Source organism: Armigeres subalbatus, chromosome 1, assembly GCF_024139115.2.
Source record: "Armigeres subalbatus isolate Guangzhou_Male chromosome 1, GZ_Asu_2, whole genome shotgun sequence".
Classification (NCBI taxonomy): Eukaryota; Metazoa; Arthropoda; class Insecta; order Diptera; family Culicidae; genus Armigeres; species Armigeres subalbatus.
Genome location: NC_085139.1, coordinates 118,788,367 through 118,808,428, shown reverse-complemented (window position 1 = coordinate 118,808,428; position 20,062 = coordinate 118,788,367). Strand labels below are relative to the sequence as shown.

General features: G+C 43.0%; 1 protein-coding gene and 1 long non-coding RNA gene across 4 annotated transcripts in view; one reads left to right on the top strand and one right to left on the bottom strand.

Annotated features, from left to right (window-relative positions):
• Nucleotides 1-1,826: 1,826 nt before the first annotated feature.
• Nucleotides 1,827-14,477, bottom strand: LOC134205771 (uncharacterized). The gene is made up of 4 exons (XR_009978195.1): nucleotides 14,331-14,477; nucleotides 13,957-14,238; nucleotides 13,537-13,693; nucleotides 1,827-1,967 (listed from the first exon to the last, which is right to left on the bottom strand). It is a non-coding gene; the product is annotated as an uncharacterized LOC134205771 (long non-coding RNA).
• Nucleotides 14,478-16,740: 2,263 nt separating this feature from the next.
• The window catches only part of LOC134205036 (B-box type zinc finger protein ncl-1-like), a 36,131-nt gene continuing 32,809 nt past the window's right edge, over nucleotides 16,741-20,062 (top strand). For 2 of the 3 annotated variants that reach the window (XR_009978044.1, XM_062679902.1), the window contains exon 1: nucleotides 16,741-16,874. The gene's annotated coding sequence lies outside the window, so the exon portion shown is untranslated. Of the gene's footprint in view, nucleotides 16,974-20,062 lie in introns of all 3 variants that reach the window. The other variant, XM_062679903.1, reaches the window with a different exon arrangement.

The window sequence follows — 20,062 nt, the reverse complement described above, 5'->3', positions numbered from 1 at the left end:
ACGTACAATCATATGATTAATTTATCAATCGCTTTGATCACACCAAATTGTTGACAGATTATACATTTTATAATAAAGATTACTGGAATGGGAAATGAAAAATAATATGTAAAGAGAAAAATCATACATTATATAATTTGGGTAGCTATTCACACCCGACTACATAAAAAGAAGTATTTTTATTTTCAGTGTTAAAGTCGACGTCACTTGGCCAGGCCGATTTGAAGGCTTCGTAGTTTTTAATGAAGTCGGTGGTGATCGAAGTGGCGGTTAAAAAAATGCATGTACACACTTAATTTTTTTCACCGAGGCCGGCAAAATAAAATGCCGAGAATCCAACAGCTGATATATCGGTAAAAATCTCGGTACAAGTTTAAAATGCCGAAAAGGTCGTAAAATGAGCGATACCACCCAGCTGTCAAAGTTTACCGTACCGTTCGGTAATACATTACCGACTTGATCGGTAAAGTGCTTTACCGAGATTCAGTGAAGGACTATTTTTATTTATTTTCAGATGAATCAAAATAAAAATGAAAAGCGTAAATCAAAATGCATGTAAAATATATTTTCAGTCGTTTATTATTGCTGTTATTATTCAATACTAAACAAAAACCTACGAAACCTGTGTGCCTACACGGCTGTGCCTACGTAAACGCGTATTATACCCGCCAGCCATATTCCACGATTCCAAATACCTATTCCGATAAGACGGTCGCATCTAGATGGGGTCCGGGAGGACCAGGGCTCCGGACCGCTATAAAATCTTGTGTACCAGTTCTACCTATAGCTCACATATTTGGGTACATTCAGTGACCTCCAAAAACGTTTGACCCCGTGCCCCATAGGCCTCAATCTGGCCCTGGATTTTCCCAACGAGGTTTAGTTTTCCTACCCCGCACGGCCGCGCTAGAAGCTATTTCCGTCGACATTACTTTGTTTGAAAATGTTTTCTAAGGTGTGGAAATAGAGATGAAGCGAATCCGCTGTAATGAAATACGTCATAAGAAGAAAGATTAGTTTAAATACTTTCTATGATCAAATCAGCATGAAATGAGGTTTAAATTTTGAACAGATTAAGCGATAAAATTAAAATTGTATTGAATACTTACAAAAAGTAGAAGTAAAGGATTTTTTCCCATTTTTCCTAATTTCCACGTGCTTGTTCCAACAGCAATAGATCACGATAGAGGTAATACGTTTGACAGATGGGTTTGCCGAGACTCGGGTAATTTCCAAATCACCGATAACTGTGGCAAACTTAATTGCCGAGTTTCAGTAACATGTGTAAACGTCATATTTATTAACGAGATATCAGTTAAAATATACTTTAACGATCATTTTCGTCAATTTATTTTACCGAGAGGAAAATTGTCGATTAATGAAATATGTCTATTATATGAAATATGTTTTGAATATATTTTTCTTTCTCCCACATGTTTGTTTATCCACAGAAGCACCCTTTTTCTTCCATTACACGGGGAAACATAGGATGCACAGCAAAAAAAGTTGTTGAATATTACATCGAAATCGATGCAACCCATCGAATCCGTCGATTGTTGAATATTACACTGCACGATGTACCCGAGAGCTTGCTGTGTAATAAACAGTAACGATGTAATTTTTTCCCGATGTAAAAATTATTCAACGTAAGCGATGCGATGTAAAGTTAAACTATGTAAAATAGTGTGAGGTACTAGGCATTTATACCATTGAGTTTTCTTTTGGTGGATTTCTTTCATCAATAATTGTTTGGTCAAGTTTTTTAAATGATTCGTGAATACAAGATAAAAACATACTATATTTTTTTTACTGCATCAGCAGATCTATCCCCGATAGATCAAATGCAACGGCGATACATATTGAAGCAAGTATATTGAAAAATAGCAGGAATCCAGTATCGATCCGCAGACCCAGGGTGGCTCATGTCTTGCTGGAATCCCTTCGCGTTCGGAGGCGCTTCGAAACCGCTGAAAATAATGAAATATGTTAGCATGCAGATCTGGTATGCGGATGTATGACATAGGAAGATATATAACTTAATCTGAATCGAAGACGATGGGAAACCTATCTGGATTGCGAAGGCAATCCTTTCTGGATTCCGGCGAATATTCTATAGGGATTCCGACGAAAATCCACTTCGGATTCCGCCGGGAGTCCGACAAGAATCTTTTCGGTATTCCGACAAGATTTTGCCTGGATTTCGATGGGAATCTTTTCATCAGGCTTTCGGGAATCCGTCGGACATCCTTACGCAAATCCGATGAAATTCTTCCGGAATCCTGGCGGAAATCCTTTCGAGATTACGACCGGACTCTTTTCAGAATTCCGACGGGACTCCTTTCAGGATTTCAACGTGAATCCTTTCGGGATTCCGACGGAAATCCTCTCTAGGATACCAAAAAAACTATCGAAATTTCAACGGGAGCCCTTTTTGGATTTCGACAAGCATCTTTTCGTTATTCCGACAAGAATCTTCTCAGAATTTCGACAAGTATTCCGACAAAAATCTTTTCAGGATTTCAACAGGAATATTTTCGTGATTCAGACGGGAAGCCTTTCGGGATTTTTCCGAAAAGCCTTTCGCGATTCCAACGGTAAGCCATTCGGGATTCTGACGGGAAGCCATACGGAATTCTGACGAGAAAGGGAGAAAGCATTCGGGATTCCGACGAAAAACCTTTCGGGATTCCGACGGGCATCCTTTCGGGATTCCGATGGGAATCCTTTCGGGATTCCGACGGGAATCCTTTCGGGATTCCGACGGGAATTCTTTCGGGATTCCGACGGGAATCCTTTCGGGATTCCGACGGGAATCTTTTCATGATTCCGACAGGAATCTTTTCGGGATTCCGACGGGAATCCTTTCGGGATTCCTACGGGAATCCTTTCGGGATTCCGACGGGAATCCTTTCGGGATTCCGACGGGAATCCTTTCGGGATTCCGACGGGAATCCTTTCGGGATTCCGACGGGAATCCTTTCGGGATTCCGACGGGAATCCTTTCGGGATTCCGACGGGAATCCTTTCGGGATCCCGACGGGAATCCTTTCGAGTTTCCGACACAAATTCTTTCAAGAATCCTTTCGGGATTTCGACAGAAATCCTTTCATGATTCCAACAGGAATCCTTCCATGATTCCGACAGGAATTCTTTCGGGATTACGACAGGAATTTTTCCGGGATTCCGACGTGAATGCTTTCGGGTTTCCGATGGAAATCGTTTCGAGATTCTGACGGGACTCCTTTCGGGATTCCGACGGGAATCTTTTCGGGATTCCGACGGGAATCCTTTCGGGATTCCGACGGGAATCCTTTCGGGATTCCGATGGAATCCTTTCGGATTCCGACGGGAATCCTTTCGGGATTCCGACAGGAATCCTTTCGGGATTCCGACGGGAATCCTTTCGGGATTCCGACGGAATCCTTTCGAAATTTCGACGGGAATCCTTTCGATTCCGACGGAATCTTTCGGGATTCCGACGGGAATCCTTTCAGGATTCCGACGGGAATCCTTTCGATTCCGACAGGAATCCTTTCGGAATTCCGAGGGAATCCTTTCGGGATTCTGACGGGAATCCTTTCGGGATTCCGACAGAAATTATTTCGGGATTCCTACGGAATTCTTTCGGGATTCCTACGGGAATCCTTTCGATTCCGACGGAATCCTTTCGGGATTCCGATGGGAATCCTTTTGGAAATCTGACGGGATTCCGAAGGGAATTCTCTCGGGACTCCGACGGGAATCCTTTTGGGATTCCGACGGGAATTTATTCAGGATTCCGACGGCAATCCTTTCGGGATTCCGACGAGAATCCTTTCGGGATTCCAACGGGAATCCTTTCGGGATTCCAACGGAAATCCTTTCGGGATTCCGATGGGAATCCTTTTGGGATTCCGATGGGAATGCTTTCGGGATTCCGACGGGAATCCTTTCGGGCTTCCGACGGGAATCCTTTCGATTCCGACGGGAATCCTTTCGGGATTCCGACGGGAATCCTTTCGGGATTCCGACGGGAATCCTTTCGGGATTCCGACGGGAATCCTTTCGGTATTCCAACGGGAATCCTTTCGGTATTCCAACGGGAATCCTTTCGGTATTCCAACGGGAATCCTTTCGGGGTCCCAAGGGGAACCCTTTCGGGGTGCCGCGGGGAACCCTTTGGGGATTCCACGGAATCCTTTCGGGATTCCGACGGGAATCCTTTCGGGATTCCGACGGGAATCCTTTCGGGATTCCGACGGGAATCCTTAATCCTTTCGGGATTCCGACGGGAATCCTTTCGGGATTCCGAGGGAATCCTTTCGGGATTCCGACGGGAATCCTTTCGGGATTCCGACGGGAATCCTTTCGGGATTCCGACGGGAATCCTTTCGGGATTCCGACGGGAATCCTTTCGGGATTCCGACGGGAATCCTTTCGGGATTCCGACGGGAATCCTTTCAGGATTCCGACGGGAATCCTTTCGGGATTCCGACGGGAATCCTTTCGGGATTCCGACGGGAATCCTTTCGGGATTCCGACGGGAATCCTTTCGGGATTCCGACGGGAATCTTTTCGGGATTCCGACGGAAATCCTTTCGGGATTCCGACGGGAACCCTTTCGGAATCCTACGGAAGAATCTCCATTCCGACGGGAATCCTTTCGGGATTCCGACGGGAATCCTTTCAGGATTTCGACGGGAATCCTTTCGGGATTCCAACGGGAATCCTTTCGGGATTCTGACGGGAATCCTTTCGGAATCCTACGGAAGAATCTCCATTCCGACGGGAATCCTTTCGGGATTTCGACGGCAATCCTTTCGGGATTCCGACGGGAATCCTTTCGGGATTCCGATGGGAATCCTTTCGGGATTCCGACGGGAATCCTTCCGGGATTCGACGGGAATCCTTTCGTGATTCCGACGGGAATCCTTTCGGGATTCCGACGGGAATCCTTTCGGGATTCCGACGGGAATCCTTTCGGGATTCCGACGGGAATCCTTTTGGGATTCCGACGGGAATCCTTTCGGGATTCCGACGGGAATCCTTCCGGGATTCCGACGGGAATCCTTCCGGGATTCCGACGGGAATCCTTCCGGGATTCCGACGGGAATCCTTCCGGGATTCCGAAGGGAAAGATTTCGGGTTTCCGACAGAAATCCTTCCGGGATTCCGAAACGGAATCCTTCCGGGATTCCGAAACGGAATCCTTCCGGGATTCCGAAACGGAATCCTTCCGGGATTCCGAAACGGAATCCTTCCGGGATTCCGAAACGGAATCCTTCCGGGATTCCGAGACGGAATCCTTCCGGGATTCCGAGACGGAATCCTTCCGGGATTCCGAGATGGAATCCTTTTGGGATTCCGACAGGAGTCCTTTCGGGGAGTTCCGACGGAGTCCTTTCGGAATTCCGACGGGAATCCTTTCAGGATTCCGACGGGAATCCTTTCGGGATTCCGACGGAATTCTTTCAGGATTCCGACGGGAATTCTTTCGGGATTCGGACGAGAATTCTTTCGATATTCCAACAGGAATCCTTTCGGAATTCCGACGGGAATCCTTTCGATATACCGACGGGAATTCTTTCGGGATTCCGACAGGCATCATTTCGGGATATCGAAGGGAATACTTTCAGAATTCCGACGGGAATCCTTTCGGGATTCCGACGGGAATCCTTTCGGGATTCCGACGGGAATCCTTTCGGGATTCCGACGGGAATCCTTTCGGGATTCCGACGGGAATCCTTTCGGGATTCCGACGGGAATCCTTTCGGGATTCCGACGGGAATCCTTTCGGGATTCCGACGGGAATCTTTTCGGGATTCCGACGGGAATCTTTTCGGGATTCCGACGGGAATCCTTTCGGGATTCCGACGGGAATTCTTTCGGAATCCTACGGAAGAACCTCCAGGAATTTCTACGGAAGAACCTCCAGGAATTCCTCCGGATGTTCCACCAGGAATTCCTCCGGAAGTTTCTCTAGTATTTAATACCTACGGAAGTTCTGCCAGGAATTCCTCGGGAAGTGATACCAGGAATTCCTTCGGAAGTTCCTCGCGGAAGTCCTCTGCAAGTTTCACCAGGAGGTAATTCGGAAGTTCCTCCAGGAATTCCTCAGTAAGTTACGCCAGAAATTCCGCCTGAAGTTCCTCCAAGAATTCTTCCGAAAGCTCCTCCATGATTTCCTCTAGGATTTGCTTCAGGAATTCTTCGGAAGCTCTTACAGAAATTCTTGTAAAAGTTCTACTAGAAATTAGTTGGGATGAGTTCTTCGGAATTTTTCTCCAGGAATTTCGGAAGTTCCTCAGGGAGTTCATCCGGAAGTCTCAGGTAATTCCTTCGGAGATTACTGCAGGATTTATTTGAAATTTCTTGAAGTAATTGGTCCGAATACCCTATTAAAACTTTCTGTGGCGACCACAAATTTCATAGGAATTCCTCCAGTAAGTTTATTTTTTTTACGAATAGTCATGTAGAATATCCCCCAGTTTTTCCAGTTTCCAGTAGTTTTTCTAGGAATACTCACGTAAATTTAATTGTAAATTGCCTTCTCTTCTTCGAGTTCCTCCAGGAGTTTCCGCGGAAATTACTTTAAGAATCCTTCTTCAAATCCATCAATATATTCCCCATGAAATTTCTCGGAAATTTGTTTTTAAATTACCCCAGCAAATCCTTAATGTGTACTTCAAAACTGCTCCCGGATCTACTCTGGTATATTTCTCCTGACGGAATTCACGATGGTATGATGATATTTGAAGAAGTTCTCAAAAGGTATCCTGAAACAAGTCCTGAAGGATTTCTTGAAGAAGTTTCTGGATAAATTCGCAGAGGAATTTCTGGTTGAAAACTTTCTGTAAATTCTAGGATGAATTCCGTGAATTTCCGATGAAATTTTTGATTCATTTCTCAATGGACTTCCTTAAGAAATTCTCAAAAAAAAATCTGAGATGGTTTTTGGAGAAATACCTGGAGAAATTCGGGTTTGGTGATCATTGGAAGAACTCTTTTCATAATTTCAGGTGGAAATCATCAACCGACGGGAATCTTTCGGGATTATGGCGGGAATCCTTTCGGGATTCCGACGGGAATCCTTTCGGGACTCCGACGAGAATCCTTTCGGGAATCCTTTCGGGGTTCCGACGGAAATCCTTTCGGGATTCCGAAGGGAATCTTTTCGGGATTCCGACGGGAATCCTTTCGGGATTCCGACGGGAAACCTTTCGGGATTCCGACGAAAATCCTTTCGGGATTCCGACGGGAACCCTTTCGGAATCCTACGGAAGAACCTCCAGGAATTTCTACGGAAAAACCTCCAGGAATTCTTCCGGATGTTCCACCAGGAATTCCTCCGGATGTTCCACCAGGAATTCCTCCGGATGTTCCACCAGGAATTCCTCCGGATGTTCCACCAGGAATTCCTCCGGATGTTCCACCAGGAATTCCTCCGGAAGTTCCTCAAGTATTTAATACCTACGAAAGTTCCGCCAGGAATTCCTCGGGAAGTGACATACAAGTGGCTAAAAAAATGATCTATCATGCCACCACCGATAAAATTTCAATCGGTCCACATGTTAAGATTGAATAATAAGTGAATTCCCGTTGGAGAAGCTGCTGTTCAAGGGAAAACTTCTTCGGGAATTCCCTTAAGACGTCTTAGAAGAATCTTAGAAGGAACACAGAGAACAGACGTTCATCTTCATTCGCGTGCTTGTGTAAAAGTTTGTACTGGTCATTTTTAAGTATGTCGTTATGCCCAAAAGATATTTTAGTTACCAGATAAAGATTGTCGCTTCGGTTCCCTTTGTTCTGCTGTCCGAAACATGTGTGGTACCTCACTGTCAAATCGTATGTATTTTTCCTTCATTGACATTTAGATCCCCTATCCTCGCCAGCAAAAGATGTTCCGAACAGCGACGACAGCGACAATCTTTATCTGGTAACTAAAATATCTTTTTTATGCCCCCGTTGCGCGGTGCTAGTTTGCTGATAAAATATGGTTAAAATTTGCCGTGTTTTACTTTTTAGCGCTAGTGTTCATTCCGAATTGCTCCCAAGCTCGCTCCTAGGTGGCAGCACTACATTGTTTATGAGGAATTGAGTTTTTATGTCGGGCAGCCTGCGTTGGCGGCGCTGAGGTGCGATTTAAATCTTTACACACGTTTTTAACGAAATTTTGTTCGAGTATCCATGTCTGTTCTCTGTGGAAGGAACTTGAATCTCTAGTGGAATCCTGGGATGTTTTTTTGAAAAAAAAAACTCCTGGGAAGAGACCATAACAGAATAAATAAGTATCTGAAAACCCAGATTAATCCACCTAGCGGTGATGGAGCCTTTCCCGTGTGTTATAAAAATTGTATTTTGGGCATAACTTTTGAACCCATAGTCCGATATGGCCAATTTTCAATAGGAAACAATGGGACAAGATTTTGCGTCGAATGAAACTTGTTGCGAGCAAAGAGTAAGATCCTAAAAAGTGAGTGAGAATTTTTCTTGAAATAAAAACATATTTTGGCCATCCGAAGCCCATAGTCCAATTGGGTCAATTTTCAATACGAAACAATGGGACAGGATTCCGCGTCGAATGCAACATGTTGCGGGCAAATAGCTTAAGAATAAGTCCCTAAAAAATGAGTGAGATTATTTTGCACACACACAGACATCACATCACTTGGGCTGCGAAATGGAGAGTTGACGTCTGGGAAGGAGCGAGCTACACAGCTCTGGTCCTCACAAGTTCCAATCTCACGCTTCCACGGGTCTTCCGATGACAATCGACCGCCAGCTAAGGGTTTTGTACTTAGCCGGTAGTACAGCCTGGGCACTGTTGTCCTTCTGACATCAGCTAGAGTGAGGGGGTGCGACCAAGGGGATCATCGTCCCTAACTCCTAATTTCAAGGCGTTATGCGACTCGTGCCGAGGAGATGCATGGCCAGGGGGGGGGGGGGGAAATAATGAGCTAGGCCTTTAACGGAGCCTGTGGGGTACCTGGGCACTCTCCACAGTAATTGTCCCTTACCGCGTCATGCTGGGCTCTGGCGTGGTGGACCTCTTTTCCCGAGCAACTCGTGGGACCAAACAACCCCTTCGCAAGAGGTGGGTTGTTCAGGTCTCCGCCTAGGAGGGCAGAGGCAATAGTCGGCAGCTCGGTGCGCAGCGCCAGCGTGGGTCACTCCACCTTCTCCCCGGCTACGCCGATAGTGGTTATGGACGGCCCATGGCTCCGAGGTGGTGACGGAACAGCTGGACGCCATCATTGACTTTGCGTCATCGAAGCATAATATCAGTAAGGTCCTCAACGGGAGCTTGCTGAAACTTCGAAAGTCGATGTTAGACGCCAAGCTGGAGAGGGCGGTCGGGACGGCCAAGTGCAAACCCGTGAAATCCGTGGAGTTGAGGTCTACCCAGACTGAGGCCCAAGGATTCGAGGACACGGGCAAGGTCGAATCGACCGAGGGTGTGCCAGACGGTGGTGCCAAAGTCTACCCAGACTGAGGCTCAAGTATTCGCGGGCACGTCGGGGGTGACTGCTCCAAAGGAGCAGACACAAAAACGAGGAACCAGTCTCCAGGGGATGAGCTCCCTGGGGGCCGCACCAAAACGCGGGGGGTTACTACCCCGAACAAGGGTAGTGGGGCTGGGAAGCTGAACCCCGGCCAGGTACCTCCAAAACCGAGGAAGGAAAGGTCGGTACACCCAGGAAAGACGGTAGTAAAGGGTTACGGCAGGCTGAGAGCTCTCAGCCGCACCAGACCAGGGAAATAGAGGGGGATGACGCCTCCTGGACCTTGGTCAAGAACAAGAGCAAACCGAAGACGTCACGGGCCGAAAAGAAGGCCCAGGCGAATGAGGGTAGCAAGAAGTCTAGGGTAGGCGCCAATCACTCCAGGGGCGATGCCCTAGTCATCAAGACAGACGAGGCTAAGTAATCGGACGTCTTGAAGGCGATAAGGAGTGACGTCAAGCTCGGTGAACTCGGCGCCGACATACGTCGAATAAGACATACCCGGACGGGCGAGATGATCCTCGAGCTGAAGCGGGGCGTCTCGCAAAAGGGCGCCGCCTACAAGAAGTTGGTGGAGAAAGTCCTAGGCGAGACGGTCAAGGTGAGGGCACTCACGTCGGAGGTGAATCTAAGGGTTGAAGACCTGGACGAGATCACCGAAGTCGAAGAGCTTGTCACTGCGGCAACAGTGTGAAGTGGAGACGCCCACCGCAGCCGTTCGGCTACGGAAAGGTCCGGCAGGGACGCAGGTAGCATTAGTTCGACTATCTGCAGCGGACGCCTTCGAGGTAGTTAAGTTAGGGAGCGTCAAGGTGTGATGGTCGGTGTGCCCTGTGGGCATATTCAAGTGCCAAGTGCTTCGAGTGCCTGGAACCGGGGCACAAGTAATGGCACAAAGCTGCGAACAGCAAGCACCCTATGGGGGGTTCAAAGCTCCCGGCCTTTAAGCGTGCTGCAAAATCACAGTGCAGGTAAGATGGATACATAGGTTGATACCGGAGATAGGTACATGGGTCAAGAGACGTCATGGGGAAATCACTTTCCATCTGACCCAGGTTCTTACAAGGGCCCTCCTCAGCCTAGCGATAAGATACGCGACTATAAAGCAAGACCATGCTGAGGGTGGCTGGGTTCGATTCCCGGTGCCGGTCTAGGCAATTTTCGGATTGGAAACTGTCTCGACTTCCCTGGGCATAAAAGTATCATCGTGTGAGCCTAATGATATACGAATGCAAAAATGGTAATTTGGCTTAGAAACCTCCCGTTTAATAACTGTGGAAGCGCTGAATGAACACTAAGCAGCGAGGCGGCAATTTCCCAGTGGGGGATGTAATGCCAATAAGCAGTAAGCAGGTCCTTACAGACCATGGTTGCTTCAGACAGTATCTACACCGGTTCGGACACTCGGCCTCGCCCGAGTGTCCGGTGTGCGCAGGTTTAGAGGAAACGGCGGAACACGTGTTATTCGTGTGACCACGTTTTCGCGCAATGCGTGACCACATGCTTGCCACATGTGGTCTGGACATTACCCCGGACAACCTAGTTCGGAGGATGTGTAAAGATGAAGTTGGCTGGAACGCCTTTTTATCGGCTATCGTCCAAATCGTCTCGGAGCTACACAGAAGGGGGCGCAAATAAGAGGTGGTCCAAGGGTTCGCATGGGTCATACCGGTGCCCTGTGGTCTAACTCCTTTTATCGAACAAGTGGCCGCGCGAAGAACAACATGATATCGTCACTTTCGCGGCGTCGGTTAATCGAGCGGGTTCCGAGCCCAAGGACGGAAAGGGGTCCTCGTCAAGGCTTAGGCACCGCGTCGGCAAGTCCCTCTGTGTGTTGGCGAATAGGCCCTATGACAAAGAGGTGCACGCGGCATCATCATTCTGTACCAGTCGTGCAGAGGGAAGCAGGTGCGATGTCGACCCTTCCCATCTTACGAGGGCATAGGGCGTGGTAAGGCCACATGGAAAGCCAGCAATGCGCTGGCACGATACCATGGTGTTCTTCTAAAAAAGCGAGTCACGGTGTTCGATGCTGCAAGGACACGCAGCTAACCTCGAGGGTGCGTTGTGCACTGGCCCCCCTTTGAAGCATTACTTTCTGGTTGTACCGAAGGGACGATGGGCTTGGCGGCAATGGTTTAGCGGGTCGGGGATGCAGTCCTGCCTCCCTCGTTTGCTGTTGGAGGTGGTCCCTAACCCCGCACTTCCTGGACAACCCAGAATGTCTGTTGAGCAGATTCCCCCTCCATTGCATAGGAAGAAAAAAAAACACAGACCTCACTTCAATCCGTCGAGCTGGGTCGATCGGTATATAACACTATGGATCTCCGGGACTCCTATAAATAGTTCGTTTTTGGAGCGAATATATAGCCTTTACGTATACCTACTTTGTATACCAAATAAATTTATCCTCATTTTAAAAACGCTGTTAATTTTTATTTCAAGAAAAAAATTGTCACCGAAAAGTGGTTAGTTGTAACTAAACTTACTGAAAACTGAATTAAAGAATTAATAATCTTGTCGCAAGTTTAATGATGGAATTAATTTTCTCCTCCGACAAATATTCTCTGATCTTTTAGGTGAAATAATGCATAAGGAAATAGAACTTACTTCCTTGGTAGATAAAATAATTCAGACATAATAATAGTTCAAGTAATTGGATAGCTATTCTGCTTTCTAAAAAAATAATGTATACATCCATACCCATACAATTTGAACCATTGCTGATAATACTCTTACGAGTATGTAATCAGCTGGTTCAGATGCTCCTTGAATAGTTTAAAATAATAATAATTATCATTATATTTTTATTATAGAGGTTTTAACAATAAAGTCATTCTCCTCAAAAAAGGGGAGAAAAAAAGGGAAACTTATATATAGGTGCTAAATTTTGTCAGCAAAGGACTCGATTCAGTATTCCCGAAGGATTTCATTGAGAATCGCCGACAAATTTCGACCAGAAACCCGAAGGATTTCATCAATAGCCAAAGTATTTTCTTTAAGAATCCCAGAAAGACTTCATTGAATCCTCCCAGAGGACTCTTTTGGGAATCTCCAATAGATTCCAGTGAGGATCTCCGAAGGCTTCTATTCTAAATCCTTGAAGGATTCCTTTGAAGATTCCTGAATAATTCCACTGGGTATATCTGAAAAACTTCTCGAAGCATTTCGTACAATATCACTGAAGAATTATAAATACATGATCTTTGAATCCTTTGGAAATTCTAACTGGAACATTTTTAGGGATACTAACCCTAAAGGACGGGTTTCTCAATGCATTTTTTTTTTGTAGAAACGCCTTCGGGGATTCCATTGAAAATCCCCATATAATTTTATTGGGAACCCCCGAAGGACTGCATTGAGAATTCCAAAACGTCTCAAATTGACAATCATTAAAATATTCCGCTGAGAATTTCTCAAAGGACTCTATTGAGAATCACTGAAAGATTCCATATAGACTAGAGAATCTCCAAAGAATACCATTGATTCCCCAAAAGACCTCGCGAGTATCACCGAGTATTAGCTAAAGAATTCCATTCCGAGTCCCCGAAGCAAGGATTCCATTGAGTATCCCAAAAGAACTTCTATATCGCCAAAGGATTCCATTGAATCAAAACACAACATATTTATTAGGCAAACAACCTTTTAACGAATCAGTGATGAACTTAGGGGGAAAGACGGCTTTGGCAGGTTTTGTTCTATTATTGGCAGGGGGGTTTTTGTCGACCAAATTTTATGAAATTTGGCCACAATATTCTTTGAAATGCAAAGAATGCTTAGGCCAAATTTGAGCATAGTCAGTCATAAAAAACCCCCCTGCCAATAATAGAACAAAACCTGCCAAAGCCGTCATTCCCCCTAATTAAATATTAAAAAATCACAAAAAAAAACCTTTGAATGAAAACTGTTAGGGGCTATCCGTATACCATTTGAATTATTTAGTAGGGGGATATAGCGAATATACCGACTTAAAAATATACTCTGTAGACATTATCAGAAAACTGATACTCCAATAAAATACGTAAATACATACTTAACATAATCAATTACTCACCAAACTATACCAAAGCCGGCATCTATGCTCCTATATGATACTGGATATGTAGTAACCGAACGTCTTTCAGCGAGGCATAAATTGTTCTTGAGCCGGAAGAATCTCGCATGCTTGACGCCTTTGATTAGACTCGCTGATGGAGATGAACCGTTCTAGACTGAAAAAAAAGTTCCAGCTTTAGGAAGTACTTTCAAATGTTTTCGAACAGGGCTTAGAAAATCGATGGATCAATTGAACACACTAAAAGATTACTGAAAAGATGCTTCTAAGGTTTCTGTTGAACAATTTTGTGTTCTTTTGAAAATCGCCAGATAGGTCGAAACCAAGAAATGAGTGTTGCAGATTTACAGATAGAGTATCAAAACTCTTGAACCGGTAAAACTACGAATTGTTTCTAGACCAGTTTCCACAAGTACTCACCAATTTTTCGCTACATTCGGCGATATCTAATTCCTTCTGCCTGCTGCAAAATAATCGTCCAGTTTCGGCTATGTTGCCTTTGTTCCCGAGTTTGTACCATCCCTTTGCCAACGATTCGCAAAACTGTTTCCATCGTTTAGCACTGGATCGTCATCCGGTTTATTTTTATCTGCCGGGCCTGAGGTTTTTGAAATCGGAACCAGGAATTCCAAATGATGAATGTTGCTCATCACGGGCAATTAATTTTGTTCCATTCCAAATGAATTCCGTTCCCGCGTTGTGCTGAAATTTAAAATTTCCTTGAATATTGTCAAATGAAATTCCGAGGGGAACCCGGTATAAACTTTACAGGATGTTGATGATCGGATACTTACATTAACAGGAGTGTCGTTTATCCAGTTCTGCGATCCAGATCTCAAATTTAGTTAACAAGGGATGCTCGACCTTTTCGCGCACCAAATGCCTGCTTTTTTAAAATTGAAATTCAGCAACCGTAAAAGCAACCGCAGCAAATGCAGCAAAGGCAGCAAACAACCAAACAAAAATGGCGTACTGATGAAAAACGATGACGAAAAGCGAAAAAGGTCAGTGTTGCCAATATACAATATTGCGTAGTAAACTATTGTGATATCACATTCAAAGTTGTGTAATTTCACACTACAACTTTTGAATAAGTGGGTTGCACATGATTGTGTGTAATATTCATCGCTTGACATGCGAATATTACACACTTGCAACGTAAATGGAAACTGGTAGTTCTAAACCTGTGTAATTTCAAGGAGATGTAGAATTACATCCAAATGGATGTCATTATACATTCGAATTTCATCATTACATCGAATATTTGCTACGTTGCTCAAATTACGTCGATGGACATTACATTATTTTTTGCTGTGATGGTATTACGCCACCTTGTACGCCGGTGCAATACGCTGTTCATTACTGCGCTACCGGATTCATCATATCAGCTGAACCGCAATGACATGCTTATGCAGGTAATATTCTTATGTATAGCCCCTTTTCAATATGGTGCTCGGCTTGTAAAACGGCCATGCGTTGATCCAATGACTGAACGGTATTGTCACAGAATACCGGACCCAAGCAACAAAAATTCCGTTAAAAGTACGCTTTTCGTTTAATCAGCTAGCCTGAGCTGATTAAGCGAAAAACGTACTTTTAAAGGAACTTTTGGGGAACTCTGACTAGACCATCATTACAAAGTCCACGGAGTGTTTCTGTATTGCGACTTGACTAATCGCAATAACCTTTCAATTATTGGGCCGATATAAGTTAGTGGTGATTGGTCCCTATAGATATTGCGCCTATCTACGTTCGTATCATGATATTTAGGCTCAAATCCAGCCATTACAGTCGCGTTCCATTTTATTGCGTTCAGAGCCACGAGTGGTTAGCAATGTTTATTATTTGATGTTGTATCAGTCATGAAACAAATCTTAACAGAAATTACTTTTATGAACAGGTATCCACCGGCTAACCCTAAATGGACCTATTTTACAAATATTTATAATATAATTTCGTCTTGAATAATACCTACTTTTACTATTACTTTATATTTCCACGCATCTATTTGTTAGAAAGAACACCATGCGTAATACAATGCATTTATCCCCGATCATTGTGAACAGATGACCACGTAGCGTATTTTCAACGCCACGTGCACGCAGTGTTAAAATAATCCAGGTAAACATCAGCGCGTGGAAGCTTTTCCCCGATTCACTTTTGCGTTTTTAACTGTTGAAAAGACGCTACGTGGACATCGAGCCTAACATGTGGAGTTAATAACAATTTTTAACTAATACTTCGTCGAATCTCGCTCTCGCTTTGCATCGCATCCTTACGTATATATTATAGAAATGCTCCATCACCACTAAATGTTTTCTTTCTTTCAATATAATTTACAGGTGGAGTTGCTGAGTGAACATCTGTACGAAAGGGGTCCTGTTAACGCAGCTAATGCTTGCTGCTTTTCGCGCTCGGCAATGGCGGCGAATGTGGCAAAATACACTACATGTACTAAGAAGATTAGAAAAAGCTATATTTTCTTATAAATAAAATAAATATTCTTATAAATAAACAGAAACTTTTTAGTGTTGGCTTATTTTATTACATAAAATTAAAGAAAAAACAAAATATTATCCCATTGAAGTTTGTAAAATAATATTATACATCGTAAAATACAGTAATTGTATAATTGAATAATTATCGCACAGCGTTTAATTTGGATTACCAGCTGAATCGTTGAAAAATCATACTATTTATTATTTTTGTTGAATATAATCAAAACTCGAATGATCGCGTGGAATGAAAAATGAAGATAAACTCATGATTCATGGTAAAATTGCTTTGCAAAAATACATGCAAAAGTTGATGTTTTTTGAATGGTAACGATACTTAACAACCCATTCAATGTATCATCCAAAATCAAAATAATATAAGGGCTATCGTAAATATCATTCATGGAATAATAAGCGTACAGTATTTTCTATGATTCCTCTAAAAATTCAACTATAGTTCTTTATACTCTAAAAACGATAACTATAAAAATAGTTGGATGATTTCATTTTATTCGGGTAGTTGGATGATTTCATTTTATTCGGGAGAAAATTTGATTTAATATTTTCTGTCAAATTTGCTGTTTCCGTTGCCGTTCCGCTGACATTGTATTTGGGGCTTAACTTTTTTATTTTTCGCTGGGGTTCCTCAGTATAAGAGCACCTATCTGCGTACACCTTGGTGTGTGTACACTCGCCCGAAAATGTCATTTTTTTGCCCGACTCTCGCACCAATTTGATCGTTTTTCTATCAGAACTCACATTTTTTGCAACATCTTACCGCCATTATCGATCAGCACCTTCGTCTTTTCACTGTCGGGATTTTTCACTTACTTCAGGATGAAGGTAAAATTTTCGTTGGTGATTTTTCGTTGATTTTTGCGTAGAAAAATAGTTCGGACGTGATCGAAAATAGTTTCAAAAGTTTGTGTGTTCTACAAGGAGGTGAAAAATGTTCGAGTTTTGTGCTGGAAGCGGTTTGCGGTCAGGAAAAATCACTTCCTATCGGAAGCGCTAGCTGATCAACATTTTGGGCAATCGTGTGCTGTGCTGCTGCTGGTGCTAATCGATCCAATGCGTTTTTTCTACTTCGGCTGTGTGGTATTCTGATGGCCACACCACCCCATCCAATCAGGCGTTTTGAGTGTTCTCGCGTTTTGCTGGGTTAATATTCTCATAACTGGTGTGATCGGGGAACCGGCTGCTGTGATTTTTTCGATGTTTCTCCTGTTCGGTATCATTTTTTATGCAATGAGGAGTGTATTTGCACACGGATGCGCATTATTTGCGAAAATGTCCAGAAAAAAACTGTTTCCATGGAGATATTCAAATTTAGTTAAGCTAAAATGACAATGTATCTACCAATAAAAAATCAAAAATTGTGGAAAATGATCGAATTGTTACTCATTTATTCGTCATTTACACCCACGACTATGGCCACTCAATTTTTATTCGCAATTTGTATTCAAATAGGCAAAGGCTACTGCGTTTTGCATTACGCTTCGAAGTGGCAATGGTTACTATGTTTTTATAATCATAGCTGGATGCCATATTCTATACTGTTCTCAATTAGTTTTGATGATTTTAAATTTTATTCTTGAATGCATCATAGTAGCCTAGGTTTAAGCCTACTATTAATTTGGAATTTATTCGAAGGGAAGTGTACGTATGAGGTTACTTGAATTTTGCATAGTTCGCCTTTAGGGTCTGTTTTATAAGTTAATTGAATAGCATTTACTTGGCACATCTAATTTTGCATTACGTAATACGAGTACTTTAGGTGATGTAGAATAAACCTAAAATGTGGTTATCGATGGGAACGAAATTTTGTGCTATTTTGTGTTTAGTTCACATAAGTCTTAGGGATTATTGTCGTATACAGTAATATCCCGATTTTGTCACCCCCCTGGTGAATTTTGGGGTGATAAAACAGGGTATGTGACAAAATGGGAAAAAAAATATTTTAATTTTTTTTAATTCATTCCACAAATATGAATCATTTTATGCCTTGGAAAGGCAAAATGCGTGAACGGTACCCGTTATTTCTTGTCGAAATTGCTTACAGAATATTTCCCAGATACTCAGAAGTCGTTCGTAATAAACTACAGGCGGTGAAAGTTATTTCATGAAAATCAATGTTGTTTGTGGTATTATTTACGAAAATAAAAAGAATGATTAAAATTTTCATTTTTTTGGAGTGACAAAATCGGGTCGAAAACGTGACAAAATCGGGACGTGATAAAATCGGGTCGAAAACGTGATAAAATCGGGGGTAGACAAAATCGGGGAGTGACAAAATCGGGTCAGTACTGTAGTGTAAATGTATTTCAAGCAAAATTTTTCATTACGACGTATGTAACAAAAGTAAACAAAACGGGGTTTTTAATACAACGTGACAATCACACGCGGCTTTATATAATACGCATCGATTTTACTGATTTCAGATCTTAAAATTCTTTAATTCGATCTTTTTGCGAATCGACGTATGTAAAAATTTCTATTTTTGAAGTCTCACTGTTACATACGTCGCTTTAACATATGGGAACTGAGAGCGACCTATGTAACAAAAAAAGCAAAACAAAACAAAACTGCAGTTGCGTCACTCGTGCAACTATGGAAAACCGACCAATGTACACCGACGTACGTGTAGCATACCGGTGTATGTATAATTTTATCGTTTTTCACAGTGAATTTGAATGAACTGAGCTTTGCTGTGAAGCACGCTTATTACGTGTCATGTAATGATGCATGCCAGCGGAAAAAAGTATTGAAAAAAGATTTAGTTTTAAAACAGTTTTAGAAAAAGTTTTGCCAACTTTCTGCAAATGATTTCTCGAATCCTCATAATTGTTACATACGTCGTTATGAAAAATTATGCTTGATTTACCCTTTTTCCGTAATTTCGGATTCACGAATATTCATGACAATAATCAGTTATTCGAAAATCATGACCATAAGACGCTTGGCGAAAAGTGGAAACATCGGTTATCGCGAGTTCGGAATTAATTTGATTTTCAACTGGATTAAAGAACACGATTATTGTGCAAACGCGGACAAGTGAATTATTGTGCATTTTGTAGATCATGACCATTTGTCAAAGTGTCGTACATGTTGACGTACATGTTCATGATAGAATTAGAGGCGTAAGTATAAAATTTGATAGTTCCGTTAGGATACGGCAGGCATGAAAAATATTTTCATTGATTTGAAAGCGAGCGGAGGGTAATATTTGTGATGGTATATATGGGATCAGTACAAAAGGCCGAATCACAAAAGGCCGAAAATGTTCTAGCATACCACAAAAGGCCGAAAACCCATAAGGCCGAATCTCAAAAGACCGAATAACACAAAAGGCCGAATCATTACAAAAGTTTAATTCTTCCAACCAAGAGAACTTGGAATACTCAAAAATTAACGTTTACTTTTATTATGCTGCCCCATAAAGAAAACCTTGTCCACGTGTTTTGCAACTACTAGCGGCGATTTAATCAATCTTATTTAGTTGAGATATTAACGTCAGTTGATCGTCGAAGTTCAATCTTTCAATTGAAAGAAGTTGTGTGACGGTGTTTACAGAGTCAATTTTAATCCTTATATATTGCATAATAAATCAATCTTCATTGCAGTAATGAAAAGATGAACATAACTGAACACTGTATATATATAAATATTAGCTCTTTAAAATGCTGATGCAGTAAATTAGTCATCATCAGTAGTATTGAGAAAAGTCAAATTCCCGCGCGCGCTCGCTCCGGTCCACTTTGTTGGTCTGCCGAGTTCATTCGGCCTTTTGTGTTTCGGCCTTATGTGGTTTCGGCTCTTGTTATTCGGCCATTCGTGATTCGGCCTTTCGTAGTAGACCCGTCTCCACTGCACTGGCAAAAGGAAGGGGGCCGTACACATATTACGTAAGCACTTATGGGGGGAGGGGGGTCGGTCAATATCTTACGTTCCATATAAATAAAAAATCATTTGTATGAAAAAAATCTTACATGTTGGGAGGGGGGGTCGAAAAACCCAGAAAAATTGCTTAC